This window comes from Medicago sativa, chromosome 6 (assembly GCF_051527215.1).
Source record: "Medicago sativa cultivar Bolivia chromosome 6, Bolivia_mono, whole genome shotgun sequence".
Lineage (NCBI taxonomy): Eukaryota > Viridiplantae > Streptophyta > Magnoliopsida > Fabales > Fabaceae > Medicago > Medicago sativa.
Window position 1 is genome coordinate 4,581,395 of NC_140754.1, and position 17,388 is coordinate 4,598,782.

The following is a 17,388-nucleotide window of genomic DNA, read 5'->3' on the forward strand; positions in this document are numbered from 1 at the left end:
TTCTTCATCAAGCATACCAACTTGGTGAATGACTATCTAACATTCAGAAAAATATTAACACCTTCCGGAGGTAAATCTAAAAATAAATTTCGTACATTTAGAGGTCGAAGCGCTAATAAAAGACAATGATAATAAATTGTTGAATTAATACTTATGGCAATGAATAAATTTATTTAGGTGGACTGGAAAAAGTTTCCTTAGCTAAGTAAATATAGCCGACACAGCAACTTGAAGAAAATTAAAAACCAAACTGTAAAAAACAAAAGGAAAAAACACAGATTATTTAATGTTTGATTTATGCAGATTGAAGGAATTCGATAACAAAGCAAACGGCTCTAGCATTCGAGCAAGCTAAACATCTTTGTCGTCCTTGTGCTCAATTTTGACACGAACAACTCTGGTAGGTTTTGTGGCCGACGTCTGGCCAGCTTCATCATCATCAACAGCCACATAGTCAATGCTATTAGAGGACCTCTTAGCACCTGTTTTGGTGGTTGGTGTGTCAATCACACATGTATTGCTGCATGAGTCCTCAGCCTCTGGTACATCCTGCAGACATTGGCGGCAAACAATTTGATCAATTGTGTTACGAATTAAACCTTTGCGGACTAATGAAAGATTAATGTAATAATTACCATCTGAACATTTGAATTGTTTGGCGCAGCACAATCCACACTAAGCTCAACAACAGATCCATCGTCGGAGTTATTAATTGTATTTGTTTCTCTACTGACTTTAGTCTCGTAGAGCTAACGTGCCTGCATGCACCTTCCATTCCACCGTAAAGACTCATCGCCACTGTATCAGAACACTTTTCACCACTGTTGCCTCCATCGATTCCTCACCGAACAGATCAGTTACCATACATTGATTGATTAGTAACTAATTTAGTAAGGGAACCATAGTTTCAATTATAAAATTAAAAAAGTATACCAAAAATTATATTAGGAGAATACCAGCACACAGATTTGTTAGCAAACAAATGAATAGTCACGCAACCGTTTAAAATTCCAGAGTAAACTTAAAAATGTCGTGATTTTATAGGAACTAAACATATTTATTTATAAACATAAAATTTCATTAGATATAGATAAAGAAACTATAAATTGTAATAAGTTAAATATAAAGTATGTAAATAAATTAAAAATTAAAAATATAATTATGTCTATATATACTATATTTTATTACCGTGTTTTTTAAATTCGTTTAAATATTATTTTAATTAATGGTTAAGAAAAGGGAAAATTTCTTATATGATATTTAGTGTGACAATAACAATAGTTAAATATCATAATAATATGAAATCATGAATATAAATATGATAAAGGGCGACAACGGATTATACCCATGTTGGAGAATCGACTTAAACTAAACAATTTTAGAAGCTACTATGCATGTGTTTGATTATGCGGTGACCAAAATTGAGTTTGATTGAATTGATTTTATATATTTTTTTTGAAAAATAAAAGAAGGATTATATTAATTGGAAATGGATCCCAAATTTCTTTTGGATTTTCTTCTACCCAAATCTTATTTAAAAGACTTAAACGCACTTTTGGCCCCTAACTTTATCATAGTTGCAATTTTGGTCCCCTATTAAAAAAACCACTTTTTAACCCCCTAAGTTTACCCTTTTTTTTCAACTTTAAGGTCCCCTTAATCTTGACTCTATCAACGCCCACGTGGCTCATCACTTAAGTGAGTTGGATGCCACATGCATTATTTTTCAATTAAATTTAAAAGAAAAAGCCACATGTGTATATTATAATTAAAGAAACAAAAAAGAAAAAGGTAATGGGAAGGGGCGCACGTGACAATCTTCATCTAAAACACAAACAACGATGTCAGCAGTTCAACATCTTACAACATGAACAACAACAAACCACTTATTATCAAAAGAAAAAAAAACTATGGTCCTCTTTAGAAAGAATTTATCAGGCCACACTCATGCTTTCTCACCTACCATTTCTTCTTCTTTTTCATGGATAAGAAAATTCAAGGATGAAGGTGACATTCACAGCCATGGTCATGTGTATTTATAGTTATACCGTATGAAAGAAAGAAGTAACAAACAACACCTTTGTGTTCTTAGTAAAGTGGATGAAAAAATGGGGGGAAAAATTAGGTTTAGGGTTAGCTTTACGGATTAAGCATTTACCACGGTTTAGGGTTTATTTTTATCGAGAGAAACAGGTTTAGGGCTTCGTATATATAACCAAAATATTTGCTTCATAAAAAAAAAGGCGAGGATAAGAATAAAATTTGTGCGATGCATTTTTTTAGATGGAATTTGTTATGTTAAATTGCAATCGTAAAAGTGTAGAAAATATTTGTTTCAAAAAAAAAAAGGAGGATACGAATGAAATTTGTTAGGTTAATTTTTTTTTTTTTGAAAGGGAAATTTGTTAGGTTAATTAATAAATAAGGATTCGGATGGCCAAAACTATAGGAAAACAAATTTCGGATTTAAGTGAATTGATAACAAATTTCGGATATGACCAAAATTATAATTAGAGATAAATATGAAATAGTTGTTTCGGAAAATAGAAGAGATAAATACGAAATAGTTGTTTTGGAAAATAGAAGAGATAAATATAATATGATCAATGGCTAAAATTGAATGGCGCCTAAATGCGCAAGATCCAATGGCTTAGAAAAGTGGATGAAAAAATGGGGGAAAAAAATTAGGTTTAGGGTTAGCTTTATGGATTAAGCATTTACCACGGTTTAGGGTTTATTTTTATCGAGAGAAACAGGTTTAGGGCTTCGTATATATAACCAAAATATTTGCTTCATAAAAAAAAGGCGAGGATAAGAATAAAATTTGTGCGATGCATTTTTTTAGATGGAATTTGTTATGTTAAATTGCAATCGTAAAAGTGTAGAAAATATTTGTTTCAAAAAAAAAAAGGAGGATACGAATGAAATTTGTTAGGTTAATTTTTTTTTTTTTGAAAGGGAAATTTGTTAGGTTAATTAATAAATAAGGATTCGGATGGCCAAAACTATAGGAAAACAAATTTCGGATTTAAGTGAATTGATAACAAATTTCGGATATGACCAAAATTATAATTAGAGATAAATATGAAATAGTTGTTTCGGAAAATAGAAGAGATAAATACGAAATAGTTGTTTCGGAAAATAGAAGAGATAAATATAATATGATCAATGGCTAAAATTGAATGGCGCCTAAATGCGCAAGATCCAATGGTTTAGAAAAGTGGATGAAAAAATGGGGGGAAAAAAATTAGGTTTAGGGTTAGCTTTACGGGTTAAGCTTTAGTAAATAAGATTTTGTTACGTCTGCAGCAACTTAACCTAATTTTTTCCCGCTCATTTGCTTCATTAGGTTTGCAATTATTTAACCTAACAAATTCCATCTAAAAAAATGCATTGCACACCAATTTCATTCTTATCCGCTTGCCTTTTTTTTTGAAGAAAATATTTTCTACTATATCAATGATCATGTATGATCCTTCTATTTTATACTTTTTTTTTGTCAAGAATTTTACACTTTTTTTTGGATTTTTTTTAATTTCATGCTTTTTTTTGACATCCTTATTTATTAATTTTGTTACGTCTGCAGCAACTTAACCTAATTTTTTTCCTGCTCATTTGCTTTATTAGGTTTGCAATTATTTAACCTAACAAATTCTGTAATATCCCGCTTATCAGTATCGGAATATTATTAGTCAAGCGTGCCAGAGGAAGAAAGTTTATGAAAAGTAAGTTGAGGGAAATATTTATTATGTGATGTCAACTTAATACAAGTTAAGCATCAGTGTCAGATTTAACACGCCTGAGGCAAGGGTATTCTGGTATTTGCACGCAAAGAGGTATATAAGTGATTTTGGGGCCAAAATCTTCATTTTCCATTGCTCTTTCTCTCTCTAGGTTTGAGAAAACATTTTATCTCCTCCTTCTCTCTAAGATGTCGCCCTTCTCTCCCTCTCTAGGCCATCAAAGCTTTCCAAAATCATGCAATTGGTGATCAAGCAAGGATCTTAGAAGCTTCATGAGTAAGAAACAACAAAGAGAAAGGATTGAACTTGGATTTTGGGCTAGGGTTTGGTCATGTAAAGTGAAGATAATGCTTGAAGCTTGGGAATCATGTGTGAATTATGTTAAGGTGAGTTCCATAGATAGAATACCTACCTTTGGGTTTGTATAATCTTGTGAAGAAATCATGATTTATGTTAGTTTAGTGTTTATGGAACTTTAGTACCCCAAGCCAATCCTAGGTGATTATATGTTAAAATTGCCATGAGTTATGTTTAAATAAGTCTATATATGTTGTTGGATGTATTTGGTGCATTACAGGGTCGAATTGGACGAGTTTTGGGTCGAAAATGGCGAAAACCCGCAGCCGGAACACGCGAAAACGCAGAATTCGCAGCGCTGCGCCTGAACAAGGGCGCTAGGCGCCCACAAGTCAGGGAGCCAGCGCTAGGCGCCCCAACCCTGGCGCCAGGCGCCCCAGACAGGACAACGTTCGCGTTGTTCTGCGCTCGGGTGCTTGGGGGCAGTCGCGTGGGGGTCCGTAGCGATCGTTTTGAAGTGTTCTTTCACTGTTTTCACTTATTTTACAACTGGAACAAACTTGGCTTTATGAAATCATAGAATTTTCTAAATGGTTTAAGTCTTGGGTTTTGGCATTTTCGCTCTTTATAAATTATTGGAAATTTGCGCACCTCGTCAATTGATCCTTGCATCATTAATCATGGCAATCTTAGCATGTATCACAAGGATGGCACTAGAGAGCTAAGCATGATGGGGTAGCGATGAACTAAGATGGGGGAATAAAAGTAGAGCCTTGACATAGCTTGTCAAGAACTAGAATAGCTTACAAAGAAATAGAATGCTAGACATGAGTTTTATGCTTGATATGGTGCGAAGTGAGATAGAGTATTCTCTTCGTATAGGAGCTAGAGTGACCATACGAGTATGGTAAAACGTGAATTGATTAGATATCTCTTCACATAGCAAGTTATGCAAGCATATAGTTTACCTCTAGTCGGATCGTATAGGCATCCGAGGTAAAAGAGATAGCTAGCTTAGATTTATTACTCATGCATTTATAGACCAAGACATTAAGTTAATTGTGCCATGTCTCTTGGGACCACACTAGGTTGGCTCAAGGGGTTTCCATTAGGTGAAACGGGGTTAGCCGTAAGGAACCCGCATGTCACTTAGTAAGCAAGAGGTAGTGGTCGTGTCTCTTGTGTCCACACTAGGTTGGTTCAAGAGGTTTCCATTAGGTGAAACGGGGTTAGCCGTAAGGATCCCGCACGTCACTGCAGGAGTGCCGTTGGTTTACCTTAGATAGGTTTCCATCGGATAGATAGGGATTGCGCTCGGGGTTACTCCACTCGGGGCTTTCCGTAAAATGAACTCAGATAATGTTTGATTGTTAAACGCTAACTTCATGAATGAATCTGACTGTGCATATTTATTAGATATATTTATGTTATGTCATAGAGCCTTGACGTAGATCGTCAAGAATAGTAGAGCCTTGACGTAGATCGTCAAGAATAGTAGAACATAGACGTAGATCGTCAAAACTAGTATGATAGCAAGATATGATACGTTGTTAGAAACATCGTATTATGCATTAGAGCAAATAGAGAAAGATATGCCGATGACGGTCTTAGGTCTCCCCTAACCGTCCGGTTTAGAATGGTGTCATGATTATAGTATGTTAGGCCTTGATACGTAGAGCGTATTCTTGGCATTGCGGTTTTAGTTTCCCCTCGACCGCCATGACACGTATAGGAAGTGAAGCCTATAACAAGTAAGATAAGACTAAGACGGCCCTAGTATGCACGACCGTCTAAGTATGCAAGTCTCCACACACGTATAATCAACCGTCAGGTTGTAATGTAGGCACGTGGTGACCGTAGGTTTCCCCTTGAGGTTGCCTATAGCCTAGGATTTAGGGGAACTCACTGAGACATTATGTCTCATCCCAATCCTTATTGTTTCAGATAAACAGGTTGGATTAGCAAGCTAGTAGCTGAATGGATGTTACGACAAGTGTTCGTTCGTACCCGCTGCAGGAAGAGATGGATAATCAAGGATGCATTCATAATATCTTTAGAAGAGTTGAGTTGTAATATTATGTACGAACGCATTTGGTTGTATATATATTCATTCGTAGTTGTTTTGTTGTAAATTTTTAATGTATCCAGTACTAAACTAACGCACATGCTAGACTTTCTAGATACGTCTAGTATGGGTGTTACACTTGGTATCAGAGCAGACCTCTCCCAGTACGGTGTGGTTCGGGGACGAACCAGGCGGAAGCTGGTGGGCATGTAACACCCACGTCGTGGCTTTCGATATCCCGCTAGGTGGATACGAAAGGTTCCCGACCTAAGGGGAACGGTTTAAGCCGCAAGGGACCCCCACGACAATAGTAGGAACCGAAACACATCGGAATGAGAGGGATCCGGAGGCCGTGTAGGTATGGGACTACATGGTTGAAGGAAGGCTTATAAGAATTGTTAGGTACTACCCATATCAACAAGATGCATCTTCTTTTCGGGAGCTCAATCCATAGGAACTCCATAGTTAAGCGTGCTTGGCTTGGAGTAGTACTAGGATGGGTGACCTACCGGGAAGTTTCCCGGTAAGCATGTGAGTGAGGACAAAGCATGCTGAAAAGACTCGTGTTGGTTTGTGGGGTCAGTCGGCAATCCTGTAGGCAGTCTGGGATGTTACATTTGGTATCAGAGCAGGTCGATTCAGATCGTGCCTTGGGTCATTAAATTACAACTAAGGTAGTGGGACCATTGGGTTCTGGGTAAATGTTCTAGTTGTTGTTGTTAGTTGAGCCTGATCAACTCAATTTAGCATTCGACGATTAGAATGGATGCCTGAGAGCTGAATAGGACCCTGGAGGGACGAAGTATGTGAAGAAGATGCACCGGAAAGTGTGAACTCAGAAGTAAGAAATCGGAATGAGAATTAGTAAGAAGTTGATCGTGCCAGTAGGTGGCAAGTGATCTAAGTAAGTAGAAGTATGAATCCTTCGGGAATGTAAGGCAATGTTAAGAAGGGGCGCTTAGACAGCGTTGGGTAAGTTGTTGATGATACTTCGTATACCCGTAAGTGGAGAATACAGAAATATCTTAGCAAGACCTGAAGCTTCAGTAAGGGTCGTAGTTAGAACGGAAATGTATTCCAGAAAGTAAGCGCAAGGCTACATGATAAAAAGCAGTCGACGTAGGTTGACGGGATTAGTAGACTCTCAGGATTAGCGTTATGTTATTGAGATTATGGACTTGAATGTTCAAAGTGAACTAGGTTCTAGTGTTCGGGAAGCGACGTTAAGCGGTAACACAGAGAAGTAAGCTACTCGTAGTAGAAAAAGGATTCAATGAAAGTTTTATGTTAACAGGAATGAAGCATTAGTTTCCAAAGTGCCGAGAATTGTATCGAATTAGGTTGATGCTTGCCATGCATATGTAGTAGGATATATTTTAGATGTTGGAAATGACTGATGTGCATTGATTTACTTGAGATAAAAAAAAAATTTATGCAAAGTATATTTTGAAAAAAAATTGAGCTGAAGAAACTCATCAATAGCGAACCCGGAGCGAAATTTTTCAGTTCGTCTTTAGGGAATGCAGTGACTGTTGGAGAGTTGTCTTCACCATCTGTTATGCAATGAGAAATTGTTTTTTTTTATATCAAGTGACGAATGCATATCACCCCCTAAAGTTTTCAAAAGAGGAAAAGGCATGGGCAACCATCAACGAAAATCGATTCGGTTTGAGACTTTGGAAGTTAATGTGTCAAGAGATAAGAATGAGTTTAGACCAAGAGTTTAGAGGCACCAGTATCTAGAATGGAAGTCACAGATGTGAAATCACGAGGATTTTGGATATCGCAGAGTTAAGAGTACCCCTCGAAACTATGTTTTGCTTGATGAACTTGCGAAGGCTCGTTAGGATGCTAAGTTGTAAAGTTTACATGATTTTAGAAAGACATACGCATATGGGTGATTGAAGTTGATATTTTTGAAATTCAAAATGAAATTTTGTAGGTACCGGTTTGTTACGACTCGCGTAGTTTGGGCTAAACTCACTAGGACTAAGATTTGATGACACATACGTGTTACCAACTCGTCCTGTGAATTTAGAGTAACAACTGGAGCCTAGATTCAGTGTATGTTTTTATTTAGTAGAAAATCATCAACGTCAATGACCCGTGTGTTAATTTATGAAGTTTTCTTTTAAAGAAAATAAACGAGCACGCATAGGAATGAATAAGCAAAACATAGTATGCGAGATGTGAAGATACAATGTTAGATGTATAAGGAAGTATGTCCGAATGCAAGATTAGTCTACCATGGGAGGTTGTAAGAGCGTTCCATGGAATAGTAGGTATGTAATAGCAGAGATGTGCTCCTTGAGTTAAGTTGCTCCGGAATAAGAGTAAGTGTGACATTGATATGTCCAGAGGTAAGTTTCCTTGAGATTCAATCTTACCAGCAAAGAGTAGAATGAGGTTGCAGAGTAGCATGCAACATAGAATTATCGAGCAGAGTTCAAGTAGATATCGATGTAATAATAGAAGAATAAAGTTCACTCGTCTCAACGGATCAGAGTATTGGTTGAAGCCAACCGGTGGGAATCAGAGTAGCGCAACGGAAGTTAATTAATTAAGTTGCGAACAGTAGCCATGGAACATGGAATTTTGTAGTAAGAATCTTTGCGAAAAATGTTCCAGATAGAAATACCATTTCAGTGAAAAGTATTATGTGGAAAGCGAGGAGTTCTCGTTATGTTAAGTAAGAATAGATGCTTATGCAGCCAGTAATGATTAAAGTAAAAGTTTAAAGAAAGCATCTTCACTCAGGTAAGATGAGAAAGACTAGAGTTAACACAGATGAATTAACCGAGTTGCCTTTTGGTGATGTCTAATTCGTAGAAGAGATGTTGGTTAGTCAGAAAGAGTATATGCTATGTTAATGGAGTACGATTGATGAGTTATGCCTGACGAAGTACATACCCTCTTATACCATACTTGTTAAATGATAACGATACTTTCTAGAATGGTGTCAAGCCACGATTTTATAACTTTTAAAGATAAGATTGGTATTGAGGAACTTGGGAACGATGTTTATTTTAAAAACATGAAATTTCACATTGTTAAAACTGATGAGATACGTCGTAAGCGAGTAAGCTCCCTTAAGACGTGCAGACTTCAGAACCAGCTTGTTAGAGACAAGTGTGAAGGAGAGTCATAAAACCTTTTTTTTTTCAGATATAGAGACTCGTCCTGTGGTTCTGCAGTACTAGTATAGACTCAGTTTTAAAATGATATTTTCTAGTCATGCATCTATTCGTTCCAAGAACCTATGTACCAGAGTTTAGAAATTTTAGAAACAAAAGCTAGAATGAGTATCGTTATTAACTAACAAGCAATAGCGCTAGAAAGTATGCCAATACTAGAAGATAGAATTTTATGAATGACAAAACCCATGTGATACTCATGTCGTACGAGATGCACAGATTTGTGCTTAGAGTGTCCAATGCAAGTGCAAATGAACTTACTAGAAAGTTTCAAGAGCATGTAGACCGCCAGACAGGTTAATAGATTGTCAGATGAATCAGTGTAGTTGATTTCACTTCTTCATGCCAAGCTAGACAAGTTACCCATGAATTGCAGTACAGGGAGATTATGAAGAAATAGAAAGGTTTCATAAGACTATGATTAGAGATAAGTATAATCATCAAGATAAGTAGCATCAGTAAGAAGCATAAGTCGCAATGAGCGGTAAGACAGATTATGTATCCGTGATAAGATGTATGCATGATAAGATGTGTTAGATACACGTAAGCACTGCAGGGCAAACCTGGATATCAGTAGAACTCCAGTTTAAAGGCAAATCATGAGTGATTCAGATAGAGAAAAGTTACTTAGATGCAGAGTTCATGCTAAGCAGAGAAGGCATAGATCCGAGACAAGCAATCCTCATATCACAAGAGTTAGTTTTAATCACTATGTTCTCAGATAGTTCTGTGATTGAGGAAGATAGTAACATTGAAGAGACCGTGTTCAATTATACGCAGAATAAGAAAGAGGAAGAATCACATGCTTTGTTGAGAAAAGTATTCTACAACCTCCCTAGAGTGGTTTTGATCAGATATTGTATAACTAAAATCAAAGGAGGCAGATTATAGTTGCGATGATTGTAGATGATTTCTAAATTTCGAGGACGAAATTTTTTTTAAGGGGGGTAGAGTGTAATATCCCGCTTATCAGTATCGGAATATTATTAGTCAAGCGTGCCAGAGGAAGAAAGTTTATGAAAAGTAAGTTGAGGGAAATATTTATTATGTGATGTCAACTTAATACAAGTTAAGCATCAGTGTCAGATTTAACACGCCTGAGGCAAGGGTATTCTGGTATTTGCACGCAAAGAGGTATATAAGTGATTTTGGGGCCAAAATCTTCATTTTCCATTGCTCTTTCTCTCTCTAGGTTTGAGAAAACATTTTATCTCCTCCTTCTCTCTAAGATGTCGCCCTTCTCTCCCTCTCTAGGCCATCAAAGCTTTCCAAAATCATGCAATTGGTGATCAAGCAAGGATCTTAGAAGCTTCATGAGTAAGAAACAACAAAGAGAAAGGATTGAACTTGGATTTTGGGCTAGGGTTTGGTCATGTAAAGTGAAGATAATGCTTGAAGCTTGGGAATCATGTGTGAATTATGTTAAGGTGAGTTCCATAGATAGAATACCTACCTTTGGGTTTGTATAATCTTGTGAAGAAATCATGATTTATGTTAGTTTAGTGTTTATGGAACTTTAGTACCCCAAGCCAATCCTAGGTGATTATATGTTAAAATTGCCATGAGTTATGTTTAAATAAGTCTATATATGTTGTTGGATGTATTTGGTGCATTACAGGGTCGAATTGGACGAGTTTTGGGTCGAAAATGGCGAAAACCCGCAGCCGGAACACGCGAAAACGCAGAATTCGCAGCGCTGCGCCTGAACAAGGGCGCTAGGCGCCCACAAGTCAGGGAGCCAGCGCTAGGCGCCCCAACCCTGGCGCCAGGCGCCCCAGACAGGACAACGTTCGCGTTGTTCTGCGCTCGGGTGCTTGGGGGCAGTCGCGTGGGGGTCCGTAGCGATCGTTTTGAAGTGTTCTTTCACTGTTTTCACTTATTTTACAACTGGAACAAACTTGGCTTTATGAAATCATAGAATTTTCTAAATGGTTTAAGTCTTGGGTTTTGGCATTTTCGCTCTTTATAAATTATTGGAAATTTGCGCACCTCGTCAATTGATCCTTGCATCATTAATCATGGCAATCTTAGCATGTATCACAAGGATGGCACTAGAGAGCTAAGCATGATGGGGTAGCGATGAACTAAGATGGGGGAATAAAAGTAGAGCCTTGACATAGCTTGTCAAGAACTAGAATAGCTTACAAAGAAATAGAATGCTAGACATGAGTTTTATGCTTGATATGGTGCGAAGTGAGATAGAGTATTCTCTTCGTATAGGAGCTAGAGTGACCATACGAGTATGGTAAAACGTGAATTGATTAGATATCTCTTCACATAGCAAGTTATGCAAGCATATAGTTTACCTCTAGTCGGATCGTATAGGCATCCGAGGTAAAAGAGATAGCTAGCTTAGATTTATTACTCATGCATTTATAGACCAAGACATTAAGTTAATTGTGCCATGTCTCTTGGGACCACACTAGGTTGGCTCAAGGGGTTTCCATTAGGTGAAACGGGGTTAGCCGTAAGGAACCCGCATGTCACTTAGTAAGCAAGAGGTAGTGGTCGTGTCTCTTGTGTCCACACTAGGTTGGTTCAAGAGGTTTCCATTAGGTGAAACGGGGTTAGCCGTAAGGATCCCGCACGTCACTGCAGGAGTGCCGTTGGTTTACCTTAGATAGGTTTCCATCGGATAGATAGGGATTGCGCTCGGGGTTACTCCACTCGGGGCTTTCCGTAAAATGAACTCAGATAATGTTTGATTGTTAAACGCTAACTTCATGAATGAATCTGACTGTGCATATTTATTAGATATATTTATGTTATGTCATAGAGCCTTGACGTAGATCGTCAAGAATAGTAGAGCCTTGACGTAGATCGTCAAGAATAGTAGAACATAGACGTAGATCGTCAAAACTAGTATGATAGCAAGATATGATACGTTGTTAGAAACATCGTATTATGCATTAGAGCAAATAGAGAAAGATATGCCGATGACGGTCTTAGGTCTCCCCTAACCGTCCGGTTTAGAATGGTGTCATGATTATAGTATGTTAGGCCTTGATACGTAGAGCGTATTCTTGGCATTGCGGTTTTAGTTTCCCCTCGACCGCCATGACACGTATAGGAAGTGAAGCCTATAACAAGTAAGATAAGACTAAGACGGCCCTAGTATGCACGACCGTCTAAGTATGCAAGTCTCCACACACGTATAATCAACCGTCAGGTTGTAATGTAGGCACGTGGTGACCGTAGGTTTCCCCTTGAGGTTGCCTATAGCCTAGGATTTAGGGGAACTCACTGAGACATTATGTCTCATCCCAATCCTTATTGTTTCAGATAAACAGGTTGGATTAGCAAGCTAGTAGCTGAATGGATGTTACGACAAGTGTTCGTTCGTACCCGCTGCAGGAAGAGATGGATAATCAAGGATGCATTCATAATATCTTTAGAAGAGTTGAGTTGTAATATTATGTACGAACGCATTTGGTTGTATATATATTCATTCGTAGTTGTTTTGTTGTAAATTTTTAATGTATCCAGTACTAAACTAACGCACATGCTAGACTTTCTAGATACGTCTAGTATGGGTGTTACAAATTCCATCTAAAAAATGCATTGCACACCAATTTAATTCCTATCAGCTTGCTCTTTTTTTTTGAAGAAAATATTTTCTAGCATATCAATGATCACGTATGATCCTTCTATTTTATACTTTTTTTTTGGATTTTTTTTTTAATTTCATGCCTTTTTTTTTGACATCCTTATTTATTAATTTTGTTACGTCTGCAGCAACTTAACCTAATTTTTTCCCGCTCATTTGCTTTATTAGGTTTGCAATTATTTAACCTAACAAATTTCATCTAAAAAAAATGCATTGCACACCAATTTCATTCCTATCCGCTTGCCTTTTTTTTTTGAAGAAAATATTTTCTACCATATCAATAATCTTACGGGTTAAAAATTATTTATTGGTCTCTATTATAGTCGAAAAAACCCGTGTGACGCACGGGTCAAAAGTCTAGTTAATAAATAAGGATAAAACAAATGAGCGGGAAAAAATTAGGTTAAGTTGTTGCAGACGTAACAAAATTAATAAATAAGGATTAGAAAAGTACCTGATATTCCAGCATAAGAAGTGTCAAAAGAATCAGGTAAAAGAGTACAATTACATCAAATAATCAAAGGTTAAGCCGACAACCAAAAAAGAGGAAAAACAAAAATCGTTACAAAAAGGAGTCCCAAACAAGAAAGTGGATTAAACCACAACATATGATAATCGAAAGTAAAATTAGTGTGATTTGCTTTCAACCCCTAGTAGCATTGCAATTTAATTTTATCGATGAGATTTTGTATCAAATCTTCCTTATGCCGACAGACGCGAGCATTTCTTTCACGCTAAATGACTCACACACATGAAAGCCAAATTAGATGAAGATATGTGCGTATACTTGAAAAACCACCTAAATTTCCAAATTGAGATAAATTATTTGAAACTCGAGCAGGATGAATCGTGGTAAAACCAATACAGCTAGACATCCCATGCCAAATTTTTCTGAAAAAATCACATATGAAACATGTGACAAGTAAATGTACATGTAATCATGTCCATGTTGCAATGCAATCCTTCTAGATTTTCTTACTTAATTGTTGGTTTTAATATAAGAGATTATGGGTATTTGAAAAAAAATCATATAGCTAATATTTAATTCTGAAATTAAGAGGAATACAATATCAAATGACTAATTTTAATCATATAGCTAAAAGACAGAGATATGAAATTAAAAATAAAATTGTTTCATTTGGCGTAACTATTTGTTAATTTTTAAAGTAATCATATACAGTTTCTGTGAGCTTAGCTCAGTTGATAGGGACATTGCATAATTTATGCAGGGGCCAGAGTTCGAACCACAGACACCCCACTTGCCCACATTTAATTGTGTGAGCTCTAGCCACTAGGCTACTAGACAAAAAAAAAATGTAATATACAATTTATCATAATATATTAACCATTTTTTTTTCTAGTGTGCCTATTTATTTATTTTGACTATAATTTACATCTTATCAATTTAACGTACCTATTTTGTTGGAAAAAATAGGTTTTATCAATTTAGCGTACCTATTTTTTGAACTATAATTTTACATATTATATTAACCAATCCAATTTTGTTGTCCTCGTAAGCTTAACTCAGTTGGTAGGAATAACGCATAATATATGTAAGGTTCGGGGTTCAAACCCTGACCATCACAAAAAAAAAAACCAATATTTATTATTATTTAAACCAATTATAATATAACTATTATTATTTAAACCAATTATAATATAACTTGTGTCATTTTTATATAATAATCCAATCATACTGCATGTTTTTATATTTTTGTTTATTATTATTTATATAATATAACTTGTGTCATTTTTATATAATAATCCAATCATACTGCATGTTTTTATATTTTTGTTTATTATTATTTAAACCAATTTAAACCAATTATAATATAACTTGTGTCATTTTTATATAATAATCCAATCATACTGCATGTTTTTATATTTTTGCATCATCACAAACTGACACTGGGCAACAACAAACGCCCCCTCCCAAAGAGCACTACACAGTTCACACTCATAGCATCAACTCAAGAGACAATCACTTGAATTCCATAACCATTCATACAACATACATGCCGGAATTTTCATTCTTCCAAAACTTCATTGCCACGACAAAACTTTAATTTTCTCCACCAATTCTTCCGCCTTTTTAATTATATTTTTGGAAATACAATTATTTCTCGCTTTCTAAATTATCCAAATAGCCACATGCCACATCATCTGCCTCCCTTTCCGGACTTTCTTATTTATCGACCCCCGCTCCAACGTTCCCAATGAATAAACAAATTTGGGGGAATGACAAAATTGTTACCAACCACAACATCAAATTCAACCAAACATTAATTGACATATCACAATGCAAAAATAAATGCGCAAACGAGTCTCTTTTGTTAACACACCAACCACAATTCAACCCATTATCCGGAGGTAAAACATTCCTTCTCGCACGATTAACTCTTGTTGGAATCCTATCAAGAAGTAGCTTCCACGAGAAAGCTACCACTTTTCGATGGCGCCAGTGACTTCCAAATTTCACCAAAAACTCACCTTTCCTCTTCCGTACGCTCCTCCTCCCAAAGCAACAAGTCTTCCAATTTGTCAAACATCGACTTCAAAGGAAATAATCCATCTTCCTCTAAACTCCAACTCCACTTATCAAGATATTGATGCCTCACAAAATCTCCTAAATCTTACAATAAATTGTTGAAAACATCGTTTTCCCAAACAAAAAATTGACGCCTCCAAACAAAACCCCAACTCTACCGGTTATGTTATTATTCCACATCTCATCCACCATTGCCTCTTGTTGATTGGACATAGCATAAAGTCTCGGATATTTATGTATGAACGGTACCCCCCCCCCCCCCCCCCCCCCCTCCACGCCACCTTCCAAAAACTAATATTACATCCATTTCCAACTTTCTTAACCACCTCCGAATTAAACCATAAATGCCCCGCCCCACCTTCGAAATTAACAATGTCCTTCCACCACCTCGAATCATATCTAATCCAAGAATTTGTACCTCCCTCCAACAACCCATTTACTCTCGTGCCATATTTCTCCTCCAAAACTTCTTTTCAAAGGGCATTTTCTTTGGTCAACAAACTTCATTTCCATTTAGCCAAAAGACTCAAATTCACCACTCTAACATCTCTTACATCCAACCCCCCATTTTCCTTCGGTTGACACACGCTCTTACACTTAACCCAATTAATTTCCCTCCCTCCGGCCACACCCTCCAAGAAACTCGCGTTGGATTCTACCAATCTTCCTGCCAACCTTTTCCAACATTTCACCACTATAACGTCATTGTTTGTTTTTATTGTTTTGTTAATCATTTGTATTGAGTTGATGTTCTAACAATTGGTTTCATACAACTTTCAATCGTTATGTCAAAAAAAAAAAAAATCAATCCTAGTGCAAAGTTTGAACCCGTGTTTCCATATGGATTTCAAACTTTTTTTTTTTTTGATGGAATATGGATTTCAAACTTCAAATGTATGATTTTCTTTACTTGTGAACTTTTTTTTTTTGATGGAATATGGATTTCAAACTTCAAATGTATGATTTTCTTTACTTGTGAACTTTTAGTCTTAAATATATTTATGTCCCAAAACAAATATATTCCGTGGCTTTGATCCAACCACGAAAGGAGATTTGCTCAAAATATTCAACACGTATCCAAAATTCTTTTGGCATTTTCCTCACCTCAATTCAATAGAGTATGCACGTTCATATGTGAAAAAGAAACAACAGCATACTCAAAAAAAAAAAAAAATTGTGAAAGGAAGATTTTATTTATTAATTAAAGTGATATTAATGATGATTTTACATGGTTGTCGTGGAGATTTGACCTTTAGATGAGACAAATCTGTTTTTTGTTGAAGGGTCAATTATCTAATTTTATGTCATTTTTTTTATAATATTTTATGTAATTTATATGTTGTATGTTTACTTGATAATGTGAGGAAGCAATAATTGTGTTTATGTGATAATGTTGTATTTTATGTCATTTTTTCTAGATAGTATTGATTGTTTTTTCATGTCATAAGAATGTGTTTACATATTTTTTAAAGAAGCTAAAATAAAATATACTAGACTTTTGACCCCTGCGTCGCACGGGTTTTCTCGACTATAATAGATACCAATAAATAATCTTTAACCCGTAAGATCAATTTGTTAGGTTAAATAATTGCAAACCTAATAAAACAAATGAGCGGGAAAAAATTAGGTTAAGTTGCTGCAGACGTAACAAAATTAATAAATAAGGATGTCAAAAACAAAAGGCATGAAATTTAAAAAATAATCCAAAAAAAAAATGTAAAATTCTTGACAAAAAAAAAGTATAAAATAGAAGGATCATACGTGATAATTGATATGGTAGAAAATATTTCCTTCAAAAAAAAAGGCAAGAGGATAGGAATGAAATTGGTGTGCAATGCATTTTTTAGATGAAATTTGTTTGGTTAAATAATTGCAAACCTAATAAAGCAAATGAGCGGGAAAAAATTAGGTTAAGTTGCTGCAGACGTAACAAA

At 36.0% G+C, this 17,388-nt stretch overlaps 3 long non-coding RNA genes across 3 annotated transcripts; 2 read left to right on the forward strand and 1 right to left on the reverse strand.

Moving 5' to 3' along the window:
* Positions 1–113: 113 nt before the first annotated feature.
* Positions 114–1,165, reverse strand: LOC146912210 (uncharacterized). The gene is made up of 2 exons (XR_015016029.1): positions 636–1,165; positions 114–549 (listed from the first exon to the last, which is right to left on the reverse strand). It is a non-coding gene; the product is annotated as an uncharacterized LOC146912210 (long non-coding RNA).
* A 2,702-nt stretch (positions 1,166–3,867) lies between these two features.
* On the forward strand, positions 3,868–6,172 carry LOC146912211 (uncharacterized). Its single transcript, XR_015016031.1, has 2 exons — positions 3,868–4,129; positions 5,985–6,172. It is a non-coding gene; the product is annotated as an uncharacterized LOC146912211 (long non-coding RNA).
* Positions 6,173–10,464: 4,292 nt separating this feature from the next.
* On the forward strand, positions 10,465–12,882 carry LOC146912212 (uncharacterized). Its single transcript, XR_015016030.1, has 2 exons — positions 10,465–10,726; positions 12,582–12,882. It is a non-coding gene; the product is annotated as an uncharacterized LOC146912212 (long non-coding RNA).
* Positions 12,883–17,388: the final 4,506 nt, after the last annotated feature.